Genomic DNA, 24421 nt, shown 5'->3' with positions numbered 1-24421 from the left:
ATTTTTAGCTTGTCTTATTATACAATAATATTATGTGCATCATTGTAGGTATATTTTATTACAGTTAATAAGCAAAGGATGAATATACGCAATTGATTTACTTAAATATAAATATTTATTTTTATTAAATATAAATATTTATCTACAAATTTTATATTTTACAGATGTACAAGTTACTAGAATTATGTTGGTGAGAGATGATGGTTTTGAGCCAAATTTTCAACTACGCTATTATAAACTATTAAATTAAATTTTTCTAATAAATTTTTTTTCGTAATTGGATCGTTTTTATTTTATTTGTATTCATCTGTATAATTTTATTATCTTAGAAGTTCAGAAAGAAATTTATCGATTATTTAGGCTGAATAAATGCAGATAGCAGTAAACTATTCTAATATTTATTTAATATAAGTAATATAAGAGGCTTCTTAACATCTATAATATAAAAATGAATCCCAAAATGTGTTGGTAAGCGCATAACTTTAGAACAGCTGAACCTATTTCTTTAATTCTTTTTTAATATATTCCTTGAAGTACGAGGATGGTTCTTATGTAAAGAAAACGTGAATATGTACCACGGGCGAAGCCGGGGCGGACCGCTAGTTTTCAATAAAATTTTGAAACCATCTTAAAAATAAAACATTATATGTGTATTTTATTTTAATTGCAATAACATTAAATAAGAGAAAAAATTATTGCGTTTAATCATATAGCATCGGAAGTGTGAAATATCTTTTTTTTATTATTAAACTAGCTTCCGCCCGCGATTCCGTCCGCGCGGAAAAATTAAGATTTCTTTTTTCTACGTATTTTTCCGGGATAAAAAGTATCCTATTTTATGCCCAGGATAATAAGGTATAATATTATACCAAATTTCATCGAAATCGAACCGTTAGTTTTTATGTGATGCCTTCACATACAGACAGACAGACAGAAAGACAGACAAATATTTTTTTAATCACATATTTGGGTTTGGTGTCGATCCAGTAATACCCCCTGCTATTTATTTTTTCAATATTTGCAATGTACAGAATTGACCCTTCTACAGATTTATTATATGTATAATATAGATTATAATAATCTATAATTTTTCCGATATTTTCAACCGTATCTACAAACCCACACAAACCGTAAGGCCCTTCTCCCATTACGATACGCACAGGCGATTCAAGTATCCTGCAAGTCTCGGAGACTAGTCGCCGCGGAGTAACTCACATACATTTGTATGTAGGTTCGCACACTACACTATCGGTGTTGGTCGCTTTTGCGTCACGTCTCCCGCGTATCTCTTCGGTAGAAAAATAAAAATTTCTAATCATCATGAGTTGTAGTTCTCGTGCGGCTACAAATCTCTACAATTTATTTTTATTTCAATATATGGATGAATCCAGTACTTCCTGCTCTTATGTTGCCGTCTTCTATTTCTATAAAAAAGAAAAACTGCAAGAGCTTATTCGTCACTGGAATCGCTGATTGCTCGACATAACGACCTAACTGTTGTTACAATAATGAATTATTATTATTATTATATAACGTCCGCCCACAAAAACGAGGCACAATAACGATGTCATTTTTCAGTCGCATAATATGCGATCATCAGGAAGCGAGCAAATATCTTACTAGTATTCTACTCGAGTATCGTACCTATTCTAGAAGTATCGTAATGGGAGAAGGGCTTTAGTTATCGAGATCTTGTCGAGATCAAAACGTCGGTATCATAACGATTGACAATGTCAAAGTATAATTTGTTTTGACAACATTCGAATGTGTTGCAAAGAAATGATTTTCCAAATCCATGAAATCTATATTTTATTTATTGTTCATATATCTACGGAATTGAAATAATGATGTTATTAATTTAGATAAAAATGCATTACTACACTGCTATTATTATATAAATATTTTGACGCATAACGGAAAGTTTTGTGAAGAATAAAAATTATAAACAAATATGTATCTATTGTATGCTTCCATCAAATTGGGGAGAGGTATTAAGCGACATCATTTTCATTGCTGAAGACGGGTCTATAAATTAGTTGTCGGTAATTACCGACTAATGTGTCGAGACTACAGGTGCTGTTTTCAAACGACAATAAAAAGTCAGCGTAAACAAGAATAGACACTTTGAAGATAATATTATAATCACAGGAAAAATAATTTTGTGCCGAAATGAACGGAAATAGAAATATAATCCGCGGAAATATGAAAAAGTGGGGAAATATTAAAAATATCTTGTTTATGAGGGTGAAAATAATTGGTTTTGACTTTGGTTTTAAAAGGGATTTGTTAAATGTTTCAACGTGGCTTCTAAATGTATTTGGATGTTTAAATTTAAGGTAAAATAAAACTGATGTCTTTTCTGGTGTAAAATAATAATAATAAGATCGTTTCATATATCGTTAAAAACGATAATATCCATTATTAAAGGCAAATGTAAGTACAAATAATGGTCATTAATATTACTTTAATTTTTCATGTAAGCCACGATCTATCAATACTCAAAATTTTATCAAAATTCATTCAACCGTTTTGGTTATATGTATTAGAATAAACGATAAATACAAATACGCTAAAACCAAAATTCCAAATAAAAAAAATCGAAACTTTTTTGCTGACGGTACCTTTGTATCACTAAGTTCGGTGACAGAGTCGGATTGTACGGTTAATCCAATAAAAATCCAAAATCCGATCCAAATTGAATTCGTCTATAATTGTCAGGTTTCGGTTGTTTGCTTGATATTAGGTTATTGATTTTGTTGACGGTACACCAGTAAGGGTGTACTCGTTGAGTTTTTGTGGGTAGATAATTTTGTTTTGGAATAAATATTTGGTGAGAGGTAATGATTAGGTAATGTTTATTTAGAGATAAATATATTTATGAATCACTACATAGTATAAAACAAAGTCGCTTTCTCTGTCCCTATGCCCCTATATACCTTTGTATGCTTAAATCTTTAAAACTACGCAACGGATTTTGCTGCGGTTTTTTTTAATAGATAGAGTGATTCAAGAGGAAGGTTTTAGTATATAATTTATTACGTTTTAGACAAAGCGGGCGAAGCCGCGGGCAGTAAGCTAGTAGGAAATAATATGAAATCGTATAGGTATATTGCTATGTAGGTACTTATGAGACACAACAAAATAGTTGTTCAACTAAAAGTTGTATGTATGCGCTAGCCATAATAGCGTGGTGAATAACTGGATGATGATGAATAATGATGAAAATGATGTTGATGAATATGAAATGCGGTAGTTAGAACATTTTTACAGTAGCATGTTCACTGGTATGAAAATATTTCGTGATGATCAGAATTTAATTCTTGTCATTTAATTTTAATGCTTAAAAATAAATATGAAATCAATACTTGCTTAATTATTTGGGTGGAATTATATTAATCAGAATGTCAAAGATTTGATTTATTTTTGGTTTCACTAATCAAGAGTTATGAAATCGTCGATATTATTATAACAACCTTATTATTTAGACTTATGTACCTTACTGAGATACCTGTAATTAAATAAATAAATAATTTAATTAATTTTAAGCGATAAGGCCGCCAAATTGTACATTTATTATAAGTAATATCGTTTCTGTAAATTTTGTTTTTGTGTGCAATAAAGTGTTTTCTATCTATCTATCTATCTAAATAAATATAAAATATATTTTATTTAATATGCTGTCTGTACATCCTGAATCTATGTCACACATCAGTGATTTAGTGGGTTTTATTTAATTGTGGCTTTTTGACCTTAAAAGTGTTCGTGATAAATAAATTAACATTAACCACAAAATATCACCTTTCTTTTATATTAATATGTCTTTTTAACTTTCTAATGGTAGTTTTGATATTTTTAAACTGTGTGTTACAATTTAGAGTTGATTTAAAACAGTAGTTTAGTAAAGTTTATTAAAGAACAAGTTCTTTTATCTGTAACAATAGGTAAATGTTATACTTAAGAATTCATTAAACGCAGTATATTTTATACAAGGTGTCCCACTGTTGGGATGTAACGTCGTATACTAAGCTCAAAGGAGGTTATAGTTTAGCATACGCTGAGTACGTAAAAAATACTTATAAAATTCGCAAAAAATTTTTTGGCGTAATTTTAATGTTTAATTATTTTTTACGTGATCAGTGTATGCAAGACTACAAGTTCCTTCGCGCTTAGTATACCGATAGTGGGACACTCTGTATAAGATTAATTTATTAAAGTACTCCAATTTTATGATAAAGAAAACAACTAGCTATTTGATTGATTTCTTTATTCATTGTTTAAATTCAAAATTTATACTATCATATTCCCTACGTTTCCTTGTTACGCAGATTTAAATATCAATAAAAATGTTATAAACCAAAGTATTGCTCAAAATTTTGTATGAAACAAATTTTTACGACAATCTCCAAGTTTGCCACCCCGTAAAATTTATCGCATATACCGTAAATCCCTAGTAAAATGTACATCTACGGTATGCTAGAGTTTTATCACTTTTGTTCAAGCAATTAAAAGTTTAGATTCTGTATCGTAGTTACAAGGTTATGTCTGTTTGAGCCTTTTAAATTAGATTTGATGTTAAACGGTTTTAACGGATTTAAAACATGTTTTTTTCGTTTTATTCAACGCACGACACACTTCGTGATGTATTTACAGAAATATGTACTGAATTTTTTTTTAACTTTTGATGAATTTTCCTCCTCCGTTCTATCACGCTAGAAAATTTCAGAATTACTCAATTTTCTTTACCTACCTACAATAATTTTCTGTTGATTTTTATTGCAAAAAAAAAACAAAGATTTCTGGTTATTCCTTGTTATCTTTATAATTTTAATTACATGCAATAACTCCGTAAAAATTACTATCTAAACAAAGGCAAAGGCTCTAACGATCCTTTATAAACGCAATAGTAATTAAACGTTATCAAATTTTATATGCTCGTTATACCCACCGACCGGCGTCACACCGATAGTGATTTAGTGTGCAATATGACACGATACGTGCCAAGAGCGTGCCATTATATATTAATTATCTTCGCCAGCCAAATTGATGTAACGTCTTATAGTTAATACAGCTGTATTAACTGCAGTGTGTTAATTATGGTTAGTTTGGTTTGTCGTAGAAAGTTGTGAAAATCTATACTTAATATTATAAAGCTGAAGAGTTTGTTTGTTTGAACGCGCTAATCTCAGGAACTACTGGTCCGATTTGATAAATTATTTCGGTGTTAGATAGCCCATCGAGGAAGGCTATAGGCTATAGGCTATATCATTACGCTAAGACCAACAGGAGCGGAGCCACGCAGGTGAAACGCAGCTAGTGACTTTATATAGTTTAATGCTTAGATTACAAAATAAAGTACAGATGGAGCATGACAACCGCCCGTCGCCCTTGTCAAAGAAAATACGAAATCAAAAGCAAATACGTCGCTGCACCAGTGCTATAGCGCATATAGTGTCATGCAATACGTCAAAAAGGGTTTCCAATTTTAGTAAAAAAATGCTGTCTTGTGATAATAAAACGCTGTAAAATTTGTTCCCGAAAACAAAAAAAAAAGATGAAACATCGTTTCACAGGTTTTCTGTAGATTATTTGGCTGATTTATTTCTTTATACGAATAATAATTTTACAGATATGAAGGAATACAAAACTTCAACGTATGTTGCCAGTATTTTGAAAATGAATTTGCCATTTTTATTGGTAAAACGGTAAAATGGTTAACACGTTCACTGCGGCACCTAAAATGCCAAACTTACCGTTGTTGCGGCATGTCTTCCATACTTCACATCGGCTAGTTCACCACTGTGCGTCATGAGCCATTTTTATCACATCGCACCTACTGACTTTGAAGGTTAATAATTCCATGAAATTTCAAGATAATATTTCAAAAATTTTTTTTCGGATAATAGTATATATTATAGTCTTGTATATACCGCATAAATAGCTTTTAGTTTGACCCAATAGTTTAAAAGATATGAGGGAAAATGTAAACCCCTGATTTTGTGAAAAATTATTTGCCATCCCGCACTGCGTTGATACGGCATGTTTACAGTAATAACGATGGGAAACACTGTAAAATAAAACATCGATATCGATATAAATCAATTTTGTATATTTCAGTCTGTTTGTTAACAGATAACGAGATCGTCGATACAAAAAAAAGTACAGTACAGTGCGGCAGTACAGTGCGGCATGAGGTGCTTGTCCATGGCAAAATATTTGACATGCCGCACACAAAAGAAACGGTTTCTTTTCTATGCGTGTGTCCAATATTTTGCCATACGATTTTTAAACGAAATTGAGTCCTACTTCAAACTGTGATCACAAAAATATATTTGTCTCTTTTCTAGTCATTGATTAACATATAAAAAACCTCGCCGCACCACGGTGAAAACTGCGATTTTGGGTGCCGCACTGTGGTGTAGTCGCTGATGGCCCGATACTGGACATGCCGCAGTGAACGTGTTAAAAGATCTTCAGGTTACCTAATGCTGTTGGATTTTTCGATCGTGAATGTGATTATTTGTATAGTGCACTAAAGGTTCATGATCATTATTAGGTAGATTATTTTAATAAGCATAATACATTATTTTGTTACTTTTATAAAGCTTAAAAACGTCATAGTCATTTTCGCTAGCGATTTAATTTATGTGAACTCCATGATGAAAATAAAATGTCCCGTATTCTCGACTAAAAACTACCGCTATTCGCATTCATATATTTGAAAAATAAAAAATAATTTATGTTAATATTGAAACTTTTTTTATGTGATTTATTTAATTAAAAATTGAATATAATTATTTTGTCCATATAATATAACTTTAGTAGGCAGGTACTTTATAGGAATATATAATAAAATAATTTTTACAATATTATAAAAAAATATCATAAACCCGAAATTATATTAAAATAAAAATTAAAACTTGACTGCTAATAATTTATGTGTATAGCCTACGTCACAACCGCCACTAACATAATAATTCAGATGATTGCAATGAAACCTCACATCTCAAAATCGGTCCAACGGCTTATACTGCAGGGCGTGTCAAAGAAATATTATACATACATACATAAACTCGAAAAACATAACCCTCTTTTTTTCGTAGTCGGGGAAAAATTTGGGAAATTTTTCAATATCCGGTAACATTACACGCACACAGAAGCACCGTGTACGTACAGTGCAGCGGCGAAATGACAGCACACATAGCTTTATTGAAAATGACGATAAATCATTCGGTTTAGTTCGGCAACGCTCCATCTGTCTTTTATTTTGTAATCTAAGGTTTAATGATCCTTAATAGTATTTTCTTGTTTAAACTTTATAATGCAAGTTGATCGCACTATTCATTATATTAATGATCCTGGTATTTACACACTTTATAGCGTGCTTTTTAGTTAGAAAATATTTAGTTATTTACGTCTTGTTAATTAAATTTTCCATTGCAAGTTGTGTGGCCAGTTTCGCAGCATTTATATTATGTTCTGTTTAGCTTATCTGTAGTTAAAATTGACAAATAATGATATATTCTTATGTGCTTATGTATAATATAAAAGTGTCAAATAGGATATCAGAGACTTGTATCAGCAATTCGTGAAACTTATAGTGTATTTTGAAACTATAATTTTATTGTATGATTATACTAATGTTTCTTTTCTTTATTTTCAGGTAAGTTTCATTATCAAGATGATTTAACACGGTGGTAAGAAAGTTTTAAAGTTTATTAAATGATTACAAACACCTTTTCTGAACAATTTAACTTTCTAAATACGTTGAGATTAATACTTAATTTATCAAGCCTTCTTACACGTTCATACGAATCAGGGATTTAGACAATAGGGAATATGCATAAAATTTTAAATGGCCTAAAATATTTTTTTCTTGAATACTTATTATCGTAATATTATAATGAAAAGGATTTTTTTTATTTACTTATTATTTAAGCCCCTAAAATAATATTCAAAAAGTGCAAAATAAGAGAGCGAAATTCAAACTTCCAAAACGCGCCACCACAGGTCGAACGAAATGTGACGTCATCTGATACGACATTGTATTCATCACTCCATAGTAAACACTTAGGCCCCGTTTCCACCTGCAAGTAAACTTCTGCAAGAACTGTCCGACAGTCTGTCTGACAGCAGCTTGCATGTGTAAACTATGTTGCAAGTTCTGTCGCGACAGTTTGTCAAGCGCTTCTTGCGAGAAGTTGCGACAGCATGTGTAAACATGACTGCGTCTACTCGCGACAGTTCTCGCAGCTTATCGGTCTAGTTCCGTATATCTCGCAGCAAGCTGCAAGTATCGCCCACATGGCTTTTGATTTTTGTTTATTTGAAATTAATGAGTCGTGAATGCTCTTGTGAAGAATGAAGAAACTATAAAGTCAATAGGATTATATGAGATCTTAAGATGGAATAATGTGATTATTTTTTGAAAATGAAGTGAAATGAAAATTTATTTGTTGAGTTGTGGTTACAAAGTTTTTATAATAAATTTCATGTCCGCACAATTCACCAACAAATTGGCATACAATATATTTATATTATGCTTATCTAATTTTATAATTTAACTAAGTTATTATTTAAACAATATATTATTTACATTAGTTCATTAGATCATTTTACATTAAATAGTACACATTATAAATTATAGTATACGATTTATTTCACAAAATAGAATAGAAAAATTGTAACAGTAATTCCTATCCCGTCACTCGCAAGATCTGGTGTGTAAACACCTCCGCGATAAGTTGCGGTATGATCCGCGAGCTTCTCGCACGACATTTATAGCAGCAATAAATTGCAGGATATGTAAACGATATTGCAAGTAACTCATGCAAGACTTCCGCGAGTTTACTTGCAGGTGGAAACGGCCCCTAAGGTAAACACCCACTAGACGTGTCATGTGACGTCACGCAAAGCGCGCGCACAATGGCGGCGTTTGAACTGCTTAAATTTTTTAAAAGTTTTGAATTTCATTTTTAAAAATATCTAGAGTATTTTGAAGCCCATTAATATTTTTTTCTACGTTATAAAATAGTAAACTATTAATTTAAGACAAAAAAGAAAAACATGAATATTCCCCATTGTCAATTTTAATCTTAAGTACTGTCATTGTATATTAATGAGGTCGTTTGTAAGAATATTTTGGTATCTAGCTGATAAGCTTCCTATATTTTTATTTGTTTCAAAAAAGGTTCTCTGTTTTTTGCTTAGTCACCTCAAAATATACTTAGTCAAGTTCTGACAATTTAAAGGATGTCTTGTTTTAGTATAAATTAATTATTTATTTTAAAGTCTATCTAGTTCATAGACATGTTTTCTATTACCAAATCGCTATGATTCCCACGCAGATTTCTAAATTGCACGTATACCTAATTAAAAAACATAAAGGTTTGAAGAGAAAGTGATTCAAAACGATTTGTACCGTTAAATAAAACTTTTAATACATCCTTCATTTAGAAATTAAAGACATTGACGGATTTTAAACGCGATTTATTCATTATATTATTATCCCGACGTTTCGCACACTTTGCAACGAGCGTGGTCTCGGAGTCTTTAATTTCTAAATCTATACTAATATTATAAAGCTGAAGAGTTTGTTTGTTTGTTTGAACGCGTTAATCTCAGGAACTACTGGTCCGATTTGAAAAAATCTGTCGGTGTTAGATAGCCCATTTATCGAGGAAGGCCCATTATAAGCCCAGTATAGGCCCTTAAATAGGTTATATTATATCATCACGCTAAGACCAACAGAAGTGGAGCCACGCTGGTGAATCCACGGAGCGCAGCTAGTGTATAATGCTCGGTGTAAATCAAACACAATAAAATACTATATTTATACTAGTTTAGCTTGCCAATACTCAAGTATTTTGGGGGTGGAACTTAGCGGAATTTCCTGCACGTTGGTGAACTAAAGAATTCCGTAATTGGAAACGCTGGAAACTTTTCAAGAGCCAAATTAACTCGACTATTGAAGTCTTTAGATATATTTGCAAAGTTGAATTTATCTCGCAAAGTTGAATTAGATAGATGGCCTTATCTCTGGTAATTATTCCGGTAATGGTTTTTATACTTTGGCAGTGGGGATATCGATTTTCGTTTGTTTGTTTGGGAAATTAAGTATACGAATCGGTGGTAAATGTTAAAAATTTGTAATGACGATTCAAAGTGCTTCTAGAAGAAGTCTAATTGAATAAAGAAATGTTTACACAAAAGAAAAATGCTTTTAAGTATATATGTAATTCCATCAAAAACTGTTAACTTGTTAGCGAGATATGAAACCTGAAAAAGGTTTAAAATATATTTTCTTTTAAATAGCACGATCTATCAAAAAAAAAAAAAACTCAGCAATTCTAAATCAAAAGATACATTCACCTTAAGCTTCTCACGTGTTAACAAAATATGTATGTATGTATGTATGTACGAACCATTTCACATGATAACAGGAAAAGGGAGCCCGATTTTATTAGATTTACACCTCGCGCCTTGAATTCATCCTAGTTGTACAATATGGGTTCAAATTACAAACATATTGCTTGTAGGGAGGATTTTAACGGTTTTATTATGAAAATTTCCATTTTTATTAAAGTAGGTATATTAATTTATTAACAGCAAGCCGTTGATCTAACTTTCATAATGGATTTGCTATAAAATAAAAATGTGTGCGTGTACTACCGTACGCACGTAAGAAGTGAAACTTCTTTATGACCTTATTTTTCAAAAAAAAAAATTACTATGCAACTTTACAGAAATACGTCGAATCACGCGCGGTAGGGATAAGAAAAAGATGGCGCGTAACGGAAAAGTGTCACGCGTAACGAAAAAATGTTACACTAAATTTTTTCCAACCCCGATAAAGAAGTTTCACTTCAATAAAAAAAACCGTTCTGTGTGTAGACTTCTACTCAAGAATATAATATCGGTATCGTACATACGATATACATATTTAAATATTATCCCATAATTTATCCCTTTTATAAAATAGACTGAAGCTATAGAGCAAGCCGCACAAATTATTCACGCAACGTTCCTATGACACGTTTCTTTAACGCAAGAATTAATTCCCAATGAATTACGGCTACAATTTGAAAATTCATAAGGCGGGTTCACACAGAGTGAGCAGCCTCGCGAAGCAATTGCTCGAAAGTCGAAACCGTGTGGGCGAAGCTTAGCTGAAAGAGCGTGTGACGTCATTACCTCGGTCTAGATACCACCAATGATATTATAGGCCGGTTGCAGAGTTTCACTGACCATCAGTTCGTACGTCAGTCGCGCTTGTCATATGTATGGAAATACGCGTGCGTGTGGTCGGTCTAGCTATGAACGGTTTTATGAATTTCCATACATATGACAAGTGCAACTGACGTACACACTGATGGTCGGTGAAGCTCTGCAACCGGCTATAAGTAAAAAGATGTAGATAGGTTTTTAGCGCTCCGGGAGTGGCACGTCTAATTAGCTAAATTTTACTTCAGTTGTCTCTGCGAAAGTTGAATCATGCGATGTCACTTTGACGTTTAATCGTGTTTGCGTTAGTGTGCTATTAAAGATCGAATGTTGTGTTATTAACCTACCTTCACTATTTTTTAATATCTATTTGTCCTGGCAAATGTCGCTTTAGTTAAAGTCAGACCTAGGTACCCGATATTCACACAAAATTTCATGAGAATCGATAAAGTTATGGAAGATTTTTAAACACTTTAACACGAAAATTTGATATATTATGTATTAGATTGACGTCCACACTAACCAAGCTTGCACAAGCTTCGCGAGGATGCTCGCTCGGTGTTAACGCGCCTTTTCGCAATTTGTGGAGATCCTACCCTTCTCATATGCTGCTTCTAATATATCATGCAAGCCTTTTTAGTCTTGGCGTGATTTAATATTCATTTAGTCCTCTTTGACGTTTCAATTTTGGTCGGCTTTCGATTGTAATGTTTTATATGTATGTAATTGTTTCAAGTGTTTTGTACACTCCTTACTTTAATTAAAATCTACATTTATATTATTCATGTAACATAGATAAAGTGTTTTTTATACTTAGAATAACAAACAAACATGCATATCACAAACGTTTATAGATAAATTGTAGGAAAAAGATTTTTTAAATTATAAACATAGAATTACAATGGACTATCTAACATCGAAAGAATTTTTCAAATCGACCAGTAGTTCCTAAGATTAGCACGTTCGTTAGCATTAGCATTAGTTTCCACTTTTCACATATAAGTCAAATAACGCAAGCAAAACCACGATACAAATTTGTACGAATTCAAAACGCGATACCGTAATATAAACACTGCAGTCGCTTCAGTAATAAGAATTATTTTATCCTAATGCTATTTACAATAAAAATATTCCTTCAGTACCATTCAAGATTGTTATTCGATTGGATGCTGTGGATGCAAGATGAAGATACCAATTATATCTGGATGTATATTTAGAGAATAATTGTAAAGTCTAGTGTATAACGGAATGCGGAAATACAAAGAAGATTTCTTGATCTTTAATACTAGCTTTCCGCAAGGCTTCGCCTGCTTTTTCTAAAACCTAATAAATTATATAGTAAAACCTTCCTCTTGATCACTGTATCTATTAGAAAAAACGCATCAAAATCCGTTGCGTAGTTTTAAAGATTTAAGCATACAAAGGGACACAGGGCATACATATAAAAATATAGACTTTTATCATAGTCAAAAAAATGTGTAAAAAGCTGAGACCAAAATCCAAATGAACCAAACATAGAACGCACTTTTCCAATTCAAATTCCACGAACAGACAAAACAAAGGGCGAATTAATCTTAAATTAACTGTTAAACGATTCCAAACCCATCAATTAAAGAAACAAATTCGGTTACAATATCAAAAATTAATAACATTTGTTCAAATTCAAATACTAATTAATTACCTTCATCAAATCAAATTTTGTAATTACATAGACATCCGGTTTATATAAAACAATATTGCTTCCTCTAAACCTTATAGGAATTCTTGCCGAAACATTATTTTACCTGGCAACGTCAAATAAAGACCCCTTGACGTAGGGTTGCCGCTTTCTGAGAGAAGTTTTATACAGGGTGCGGCAAATGTTACATAATTTGCAGTATATCTTCATTTGTGAGAGAGGCATTTATTTTTGTAAGCTAATGCTGATTTTGTCCACTATTTGTGTAGTGGCTTCGAATTGGATTACAAATAATAATATGCTTATGATAAACATTATGTTTGTAACTACAGAAGTAATCAAATGTAAAAATGAAACATGTTAAATCTTTATGAATAATTTTCCTTTATTATGTAGAAGAACATTAGATCGGTATCTTCAATAATATTGTACATAGGGCAGGAAATGATTTATTGTGTGTTTGACGATTTAGAGATAAATCAGTTAACCAATTTAAACATTATTTTGCCATTAAAAAGCATTATCTTTACTGAACATGATATTACAATATCAATAACAGACTTACAAACAGTTATTATTATAAACCACTACCTTTAAATTTTTCACAACACCAATAATATTTACCTTCATTTCATCTTCGTTTAGAAACAGTAACGTTACTTAAACACTATTTCCTAGCACCCTTAACTTCACGGTGGCAGCCCTAGCGCCCTCCTTAGTGAGTCCTGAAACGTCCACCGAGTTATTTGGCCAGGTATTTTACCTACTTTAATATTGGATACTCGTTTAGAATTTCAATTTGGTATCTCGTCAAATATGGCCTGATTCAACTTTAGACAATATATTTTTACGTGAGTAATTTTTAGGTACAGGGTGTTCTTGAAATGATAAATGAAAATCGTTTTTTTGCTGCTACCAAAAATCTCATTGGATTTTTAAGAAACTAGCTTTGCCCCGCGGTTTTAGTCTGATCCTGTCGTGCTCATGATGCCTTCCTCAATAAATGGGCTATCTAACACCGAAATAATTTTTCAAATCGGATCATTTCCTGAGATTAGCGCGTTCAAACAAACAAACAGCTTTATAATATTAGTATAGATTTGTTATAGAGATAAGTGGACTATTTTTACTTAGCTAGATCGTTTCAGTTTATTCTTTTGTGTAAATGATTTCTATTTAGATAACGCGAAAGAAAAGATTGTACTAAGAAAACTAGATTTAGAACATATTTGAACATGTTATTTTTATTGTAAATACATACATACATATATTCTTACAATGAAATATTTTGCTACTTAAGCGTTCTTGAAATGTTTTTATATGTAAAATTATAATTTTATTTGACTCCTTAGGTACAATTTTCATGTTCACCGATTCTTGTTAAAGAATTTTAGTATCAAGTACTATTTATTATATTAAGTATTGTAATATTTTATCCTTTAATTGGTCATTATAGTGTTTAACGTACCTTAATAATACCTTATTAGTCATATTTATTTGCTGGTCGTTTAATATGATGATAATATTAAATATTTCTATTAAAAATTATATTTTGAACTAACTATAGCCCCGCCGTTACACCCGCATTGCTCCCTTCTTGTTGGTCTTATTTAGCCTATAGCCTTCCTCGATAAATGGGCTATCTAACATCGAAAGAATATTTGAAATAGGACCAGTAGTTCCCGAGATTAGCGCGTTCAAACAAACAAACAAACACTTTAATATTAGTACCTATAGATAATGTAGGTTGCATGTTTACATAGTTGTTAAAATAAGAAAAATTACGAACTACAAATGAAAAATTAAGGTACAACGAACGAAAATGTACACCAGTAAATACAATACAAGAAAATGTACAGATATCAACATGAACTAAACATGAGATAAAAACCAATTCCCAAAAATCAATTAAACCCCAAACAGACAATACTGCTACGAAAGTCCCATTTCGGAGGTCAAAGATAGATGTCCCATCTACAGGCTGATTTATATTGAACCATCTCTGAATATATTAGGGGTAAAGAAATACTGATCTAACGTACGGTGTGGCTATAACGAGGAATGTGTTTTGCATTAGATTCTCCACTGCGACCATATCTATACTTAATATTATAAAGCTAAAGAGTTTGTTTGTTTACTAATCTCAGGAACTACTGATCCGATTTGATTTTTTCGGTGTTAGATAGCCCATTTATCGAGGAAAGCTATAGGCATATATCATCACGCTAAGGCCAACAGGATCGGAGCAATGCGGACGAAACTGCGGGGCGCAGCTAGTATTAATATGAAGCTGTAGAGTCTGTTTGTTTGAACACGCTAATATCAGGATCTACTGATCCGATTTGATTTTTTCGGTGTTAGATAGCCCAATTATCAAGGAAGGCTATAGGCTATAATATCATCACGCTAAGACCAACAGGAGCGGAGCAATGCAGACGAAACTGCGGGGCACAGCTAGTAGCTTATATGGCTCATTGTTCTCTTGTCACGTATTTTATTGAGTTTTACGTTCGATGTTTTTGATTAGATGTCTCATTTTTAAGCAAATTGTGTTGACGGCATTTGTAAATGTATTAAGATCGGTAATATATTCAATGTTTTATTAAAATTGGAAGCTGGTAAGCTCAGTTTCAGTTATTTATCGATTCATTCGCAAATACGTTTGTAAGTAAATTCTTAGAAAATAGTGAATAAAATAGAAATGTTTAAAATTGTGCCGCCCAATTACTATAACTCTTGTAAATAGAGCCTCTACACTTAATACGTAGTTATTTTTTTAATCACATATTTGGGTTTGGTATCGATCCAGTAACACCCCCTGCTATTTATTTTTTCAATATTTTCAATGTACAGAATTGACCCTTCTACAGATCTTAATATATAATATAAATCTCGTGTCACAATGTTTGTCCTCAATGGACTCCTAAACCACTTAACCGATTATAATAAAATTCGCACACCATGTGCAGTTCGATCCAACTTGAGAGATAGGATAGTTTAAACATGTAGGTACCACGGGCGAAGCCGGGGCGGACCGCTAGTTTATTATATGTATAGATATCTAAATGCATAGACATGCCATTTAAATATGGATTTAATATTGCATATTGTGCCCATTTGTCATATATATGTAGTTAAATATGAATTTTTAGTGAATATTTCTTCACTATTATTATAATTTTTTCCCTCTTAGTGTCACTTTTAAAGATAAATCACCACAGAACCTTTCTATCATGACTTATGACAGTGTTTTAGTACAGAAATAGGTTCAATTCCTTTCGATGTCTTTTCTTATATATATGTGAGCGAGATAAGTAGATGGAAAACATCAATATGTATATTGAGAAAATGGAATCCGTGATTTTCTTTTAACCATTTCGTGTTGGCTGTTTTTCGTTTTGTTATTTGATAGTGACAGTGATTGTTGTGTAACTGCTTAATATTTTTATCTCGATGATTAATAGAAGTTAAATAATTTTTGGCTTAAAAAATTGGACCATAGATTTCAAGGGAAAATTTATGTTTATTTTATGACATAGTAAAAAATGTTGATATCAAAGAATTTTAACGGATTTTAAACGTGATTTGTTCCAAAAATTTTATTGCTTTAAGGATTAATACATCTAAGGGCTGATTTTTCAATCTTGGTTAAAACTTATTCATCTAATAACGTATTAAACTACCATTTCAAAAATGTTATCTAATTGTCCGTATTTTACAGTTTACGGGTGACATTTTAAAATGTTCGTGTAATACTTTATTCGACGGATAAATATTAACCAAGGATTGAAAAATCGGTCCTAAATGATTGAATATATTTACTGTAATAAAATCAAACATAAAAAATAGTTATAGGAGTAAAACATGACATAAATAAGCATCAATTACATCATTCTTAAAAATAAGCGTGCTAGCTGAATAATCATAAAATCTATAAAATAAATGAATATTTTAATATTAAATTGGAAAAGTAAAAAAGTGACAGTCACCCGAATGTATTCAGAAATTACGACCAAGAGTTATTACTCAAGTGATAAACATGAAAGTATGGAACTTTGTCCATTATAGAGATGTTATCTGAAGATATCACTATCTGATGACTTGAGGGTATTTTCGTGAGTAAAAGGGTTTTTCTTATAAGTTTGCACTTGAATTTTTATATCGTTCTGTAGATAGAGGTTATAGTAGAGCCATTTTAATAGGCAACATTTGACAGTTCAACAAAATTCAACAACGTAACCTAGTAACGACGACATAGAATAACATGATATTTCGTTTTGTTAGAACTGCATATTTGCTTAACTTTTTTCAATTACGATTACATATTTATAATAATAATGACCGATACAAGTAATTTTAGGATTTGATTTTACTGATAAACCATTCTAAACATAATAAACAATTTCTGATTTAAAGAACTGACGTCGCTACAATTTTGTGTCAATTAACCTTTTTTTCTTTTTAAATACCAGAGACGTTACTCTAAAAATCGAAATCTGTCATCTAGAATCGAATGCATTGATTACTTGGGAATAAAAATTATCATAAATTATTGACATGTGTTTCAAGTTCGATTGACAAATGTTTTAAGTCCGTATCGATTAATTCACTTTAATCGATGTTTTTAAGCAGGTTACCACCCTATGAAGATAAAATTGATAGACGTCAAATGTTGCCTATTAAATTGGCTCGACTATAGTAACCTTGAGTAGTCGCATTGATTTTGCTGTTGTATTAGTAATATCATTATAGTATTATTTTAAATTTATTAACACAATAAAAAGCAAAAAAATTATCGACTAGCATAATTGGACAGTTTTATTTTCATGCTCGAATAGAAGTAACTTCTGTCTATATTTTCAAAATGTTACTGGCTTTCTGGCCATCAGGTCTACTCTGTTATCTTTTCTATAAAGAAAATTCTGATAATCCATTTCCAGCCATTTTTTTTGTTAAAGAGTAACAAACATACTTTCAACAAATTTAATATTATTATATGTAGTATGATTTTTACCTTTATCAATCTTTTATAATTACTGCCTTACTAATATTAGTAATGCGTTTCTTGGTTTGTTTATTCATTTGATTATATGTATTTCACGTCGCAACGGAGTGATTTTATATGATTTACTAGATTTCCGCCCGCGGCTTCGCCCGCGTTTGCAAAGGAAAACCCGCATAGTTCCCGTTCCCGTGGGATTTCCGGGATAAAAACTATCCTATGTGTTAATCCAAGTTACCCTCTATATGTGTGCTAAATTTCATTGTAATCGGTTCAGTAGTTTTTACGTGAAAGAGTAACAAACATCCATACATCCATACAAACTTTCGCCTTTATAATATAGGTATATTAGATGTCTAGCGAAGAAACATTTCTTTCCATTGTTCCTTACACGAGCGAAGCCGCGGGCAAAAAACTAGTCTTATAAATATCATAATATGTCATTACTGCTAACTGTCTCAGTAAATGGAGCCAGGTTTTATGAAAATCGAATTTCCCCAAGGATCTAACCATGGACGATGTTTGGTGGACAAACATTAATTTCGTGGTCTCTAGTTTATACAGTTTTGGTATATAGGTACCTATATGAAATGTAAGTGATATTGCATTTACTTAATTAGGTAACTTTATAATGTAAAGGCTTGATTGTTTGTATGTTTGACTTTGTAATGAAGGACGTATTACTAAGTAATAAAGGTTGTGTTTTTTATCCCTTTTTATGGATAGCCATTCTTACTAAAAATATGTAAGTCGTAAATAGTGTTTTCTTAAATGCTTAGATACATATTCGAAACAAAAAATATAATACAGTAGGTTACTAAAAAAAAAAAAAAAAGTATAATATTAATCTTTGACGAATTCTGAACAAATTTTTATGAACAACTCGCTTCTACTGGTAACCAAACCTAGGTCTTCGTTTTACTATTCCAAAACCAGTCAAATTTCTATACTATATATTTAGAAGAATATTCTGTTCCCTTTAATACTGTGTTTCGGAACGCATCGATTTCAATCAGTCGAGTGGGTGTGATAAAGAAACATACGACTTGGTTCAAACGCGTGAATTTTTTATACGAATTCTTTTTCGGTAACATCGTTGACTATTTTCTTTAGTTTTATATTTGTTTGGTTTGCGAGTTTGTTTTTATATGTTTATATCGAAAATAAGAAGAATAAATTCACATTTGTGCTTATAATTTTATAGAGACAATTTTTTTTTAAATTTTGATTGTTAAAATTTGTGTCGAAAACTGATTTTACGAGTTAAAAAATTATCTTATACCACAGGCTGTGCTCCGCGGTTTTACTCGTATCGCTCCGCACCTATTGGCCTTAGTGTGATGATATTTAGCCTTCCTCGATAAATGGGCTATCTAACACCGAAATAATTTTTCAAATCGGGCCAGTAGTTTCTTAGATAAGCGCGTTTAAACAAACAAGCTCTTCGGCTTTATAATATTAGAAAGTAGCTTAATCGAGTAGCTTACACTTTATGTTTTTAGCCGGTTGAATTCAAAACTAAATTATTATATAAATCCTGTAGTTATACTACATCCATACAATAATTATCTTCAAAAATAAAGGTTAATTAAAAATGTTCCATTATTAAGTAGACGAAGAATCTCAGTTCTAATAAACAGACGAAAATTATTCTTAATTTTATCTCCAACCCCTTAAGGCGTGAATCGTAAATCATTCCAAAGTTGGCGGGGTAATTTTTTGACAAGGTGCTTGAATAAAATTCTACGTGAATTTGCTAACGGTACCTCGCTGTTTCGTAATTTTTGTATTAAGTTTTGATTAATTTTCTGATAGCTCTAGTTAATTATGTTGGATGTAAATTGGGAATTATATTGAAGTATCTTTTTGTTAGTAATGTACTGAGTAATAAAGTAGCTTCAGTATTAAATCCTACTAATATATAATAATGCCTGGATATAAAACTATTTTTTCTTTTTACGCAAAATAAATAAATGCTCTCACCTAAAATACGAATACTTTACAAATTGTAAACTAAATTGTATTGCGTTCACAAAGCAAGTATTTTCAAATACAATTATTGAATCGAATTTGATTTGATTGCATTTAGAGATAGAGGTACGATTATAATTGAATTTTTAATCGAATAAACAAAATATATGTAACTACTGGAATTGTTTTTAATTTGAAAATTTTAATTTTTTTTTCTATGTAAATTTGTTTTCTAGTATAGTGTCAATGTAAGTTTTTTTATATTAATATTAGTTTGTATGTGTGTGAATATCTATTAGCTTTTCTATTAGTATTAATATTTTGTTTGTGTGAACGAGTTCATCTCAGGAATTACTCGAATTGTAAAATTCGGTATCGCGAAAATTTTTTTTATAAATTACTAGCTGCGCCCGGCGGTTTCACCCGCGTGGCTCCGCTTCTGTAGTTCTAGCGTTATGATATTTAGCCTATAGCCTTCCTCCATAAACGGGTTAACACCGAAAGAATTTTTCAAATCAGACCGGTAGCGCGTTCAAACAAACAAACAAACTCTTCACCTTATAATATTAGTATAGATATCTTAAAACCTTTTTCTATTACGTCTAGGTATGGTTCAAGAAAAATAAGTAAACCACGAAAACTAGTAAACAAGGATATATTCTCCTAAATAAATAAATATGACAGACACAATTTAGGGCCCCATTACTGTGGTTTCGTTTGTATGTTAAGTAAAATAAAAATATATACGGTCGTTACGAGGGGAAATGGATATAAATATGAGATAAAATGGTATTTTCTTTTGTGTGTATGTATTGTAAGTTTGTATTGGTTTTATAATAGAGAAGAAATGTTAGGGAATTGACGTTAATGTGTTGGCTAGGAAAAATATTTTAACGGATATAAATTATGACAAAAACGTATACGTCTATATAATATACAAGCGATCCGCCTTGGCTTCGTCAAACTCAAACTCAAACATTTATTTATTCAATTAGACTACTATTTAGTAGCACTTTCGAATCGTCATTACATAAGTCGTCATCATCGTCCGTGGTACATATTTCGCAATAAAAGGTAGCCTATGTTCTTTCTCAGGGTCTAAAGATTGTCTGTGCCAAATTTCATCAAAATCGGTTGAGAGGTTTAAGCGGGAAAGCGTAACAGACAGACAGAGTTACTTTCGCATTTATAATATAAGTAGGGATTACGTCTCATCATATACTTAGTAAAATTGAAACAGGTCGAGATTAGTAGTAAGAAATAGGAATTGATGAAATTTAGGCATATCGTACTTCAATATTAAATCGATAAAAATAAAATATTACAGAAAAAAGAAGTAAAAAATTTTTTTTCACAAATTTTATTTGTTTAAGGTCTGATTTTTCAATCCTTGGTTAAAACTTATCCGTCCAATAAAGTATTACACGATATAATACGTAAACTGTCAAATACAGGTAATTAGAATTCATTTTTGAAATGGTAGTTTAATACGTTATTCAACGAATATGTTCTAACCAACGATTGAAAAATCAGCCCTTAATCCAGTTTTACTTACGCGCGTTACTCATATTTCCATAAAGAAATGGACAAGGTCATGTGCAATAACTAGTATGTACTTTAAACAAAGTAAATATAAAGATTTCTTATAAATACATTATATAATGTAATATTAATATAATTCATAAAGCATTTCGCCCGAGGTCTTACCAACTTAACCTACTTTTGAAAACTTAAAGTTTACTCATTAGTGTTTCCTATAATTAAAATCGTATTCGTTTTTATTTAGCCGTTTTCGAGTGTAGTGTGAACGTATTATTTGTGCACAATTTCTATTTTATTATTTTTAATTGGAAGCATTGGATTGTACTTAAAATGCACGCTTTGTAGCGTTTTACAATGTTGAAGGTTTTTCAGTAGGTTTTTTACTATTTAAAATACATATTTTTGTTTAAAAAGCGTTACTTTTATATTAGTTTACAAATTAATTAATAGGGTAATAAAATATAATACTTTAATATATAGGTACATTCTAGCGGTCCGACCGGGCTTCGCCCGTGGTACATATTTCGCAAAAGGTAGCCTATGTTCTTTCTCAGGGTCTAAAGATTATCTGTGCCAAATTCCATCAAAATCGGTCCAGTAGTTTATGCGTGAAAACCATACATACAAACCTTTCCTCTTTATAATATTAGTATAGATATAGATTTCTTAAAACTATCATGATTCGTAGCTCTTTAATATCAGATTTTAATCAGTAGTTAGTTCTTATTATGTATCAGTACTTTTACCTAACTAAACTTCATATCTCAGAAATGGCTGAACAGATTCTTACGCAACTTTCATCGAATAAATAAACTAATTTTGTAATAGATACAATACACTATTTTCGTTCACCAATATATTACTCAATACTTGAAATAATACTCTATGAATGCGGTCTTTGTGGTTTGATATTTGAAACCATATTGTGTTACTACCAAATATCGATTTATACGTAGGTTATATATGTGGGTAGTTTTGTGAAATATCTATGCTTCACTGGATCCCTACTTAATATTATAATTTATGCGAAAGTAACTCTGTCTGTCTGTCTGTTACGCTTTCCCGCTTAAACCTCTCAACCGATTTTGAGGAAATTTGACACAGACAAGCTATAGACCCTGTGAAAGAACATAGGCTACCGTTTATGAAATATGTACCACAGGCGAAGCCGGGGCGGACCGCTAGTAGTATATAAAACAAAGTCGCGTTCTCTGTCCCTATGTCCCTGTATGCTGTAACTACGCAACGGATTTTGATGCGGTTTTTTTAAGAGATTAAAAATTATTCAAGAGGAAGGTTTTAGACTTTTAGTATATGATTTTATTAGGTCTTAGTCAACGCGGGCGAAACCGCGGGCGGGAAGCTATTTCGATATAAATCTTGCTTTAATCAAGCTATTGAAAATATAAATAAAGGTTTACAGGTGCCGGAGGCATATTACAGGCATGTCAGAAGTGAAACTTCTTTGGCAAGATTCAAAGATACCAAAATCGTCTTACTCAATGACGTGATGGCATAGCCATGACGCCACTTATAAACTTACTGTCAAAGCACAGACAATAAAATTTGTCTAAATATGTACTTTAAAGTCACGGAAAATTTAATAAAAAATATTTGTCGCGATTTTTTGTAAAGAATGTGTTATTAACATAATTCCTTTTGAAATAAATACTATGTGAAAATAACTTCATATCTTATCACAGAATATCTAGAAAGGAATTTAGTGAATTATTTTCTGAAAAATGTCCGACGTAGCGTGGCTGGTGTATGTCATAAGGTGGAGTTTTCCTTGCGCGTATTTTTCGTAAGGCATGTCCTTAATGTACAAATTTATTGTGACAACGCGTAGACTTTAGGAACCTTTGTTCAAGGAATACAGACCAATTTAAATGGATAGTACAGTAACTCAAAAACTGGCTATTAATCCGCTTATTATCATAATCTATTTACATAATATTTTTGCTCTATCCTACTAGAAAACTTCATCAAAATTCCCTTCAATATTATTATCGATAAATCCTTAAAATCTTGTATTGGTATTTCTCTTATTAATTTATATTATGAATATGCTATCTTTCTTTTCTTACATTATAACTTATTTCTTACTTTCATGTCATCATTTCTTACTAAAACTCAATAAAGCTCAAAATGCCGTACCCTTAAGGAAGCCATTATGAACGCACCCCATACCTTATCGAATGTTCTCCATCAGCTCTTGTTACGCGAAATTAGACCTTATTAAAGCGGACAGTGCTAATTAAAAAGAAAGTCGGATATAAAAGGTAGTACGTTGTTTTTGGAAGTCTTTGTTTTGTTACAATTATCGCTTGTTTATACACTCTGATGGGAATCTGTGGAAAATACGTTTTCAGATTAGATTTTTTAGGAACTGTCGTTTTTAATTTTGGTAGGAATATATTTAATTTATACGATGCGTAGGTGTAGGTGTAAAAAAAACTTTACAGGTATATTTTTTTGAAAAAATGTGTTCTATATTTTTTTATTTACGTATATAAATAGGTATTAAATCCGCACAAGCACTATGCTTAGATAGAAGCCATTTTAGACATTCCAACTGACAAACTAACACATTTATAACATCAAAACTAATTCTCTATAAGGCTACGTATTAAATACTAGATTTCCGCCGCGGCTTCGCCCGCGTTTTCAAAGGAAAACCCGCATAGTTCCCGTTCCCGTGGGATTTCATTGATAAAACCTATCCTATGTATTAATCCAAGTTACCCACAATATGTGTGCTAAATTTCATTGTAATCGGTTCAGTAGTCTTTGCGCGGAAGAGTAACAAACACACACACCCACATCCTCACAAACTTTCGCATTTATAATATTAGTAGGATTAGATACACTTTAATAATATACTTTAATCCATAAGTACTAATATTATAAATGCGAAAGTAACTCTGTCTGTCTGTCTGTTACTCAATCACGCCTTAACTACTGAACCAATTTGAATGAAATTTTGTATGGAGATATTTTGATACCCG

At 31.4% G+C, this 24421-nt stretch overlaps 1 protein-coding gene across 1 annotated transcript in view; it reads left to right on the top strand.

The window, feature by feature from the left end:
* LOC123703730 (nephrin) overlaps positions 1–24421 on the top strand; it is a 187580-nt gene that overhangs the window by 63691 nt on the left and 99468 nt on the right. The window lies entirely within an intron of this gene.

This window comes from Colias croceus, chromosome 27 (genome assembly GCF_905220415.1).
Source record: "Colias croceus chromosome 27, ilColCroc2.1".
Lineage (NCBI taxonomy): Eukaryota > Metazoa > Arthropoda > Insecta > Lepidoptera > Pieridae > Colias > Colias croceus.
The sequence above is the reverse complement of the archived record's forward strand: the minus strand, read 5'-3'. Positions and strand labels throughout refer to the sequence as shown.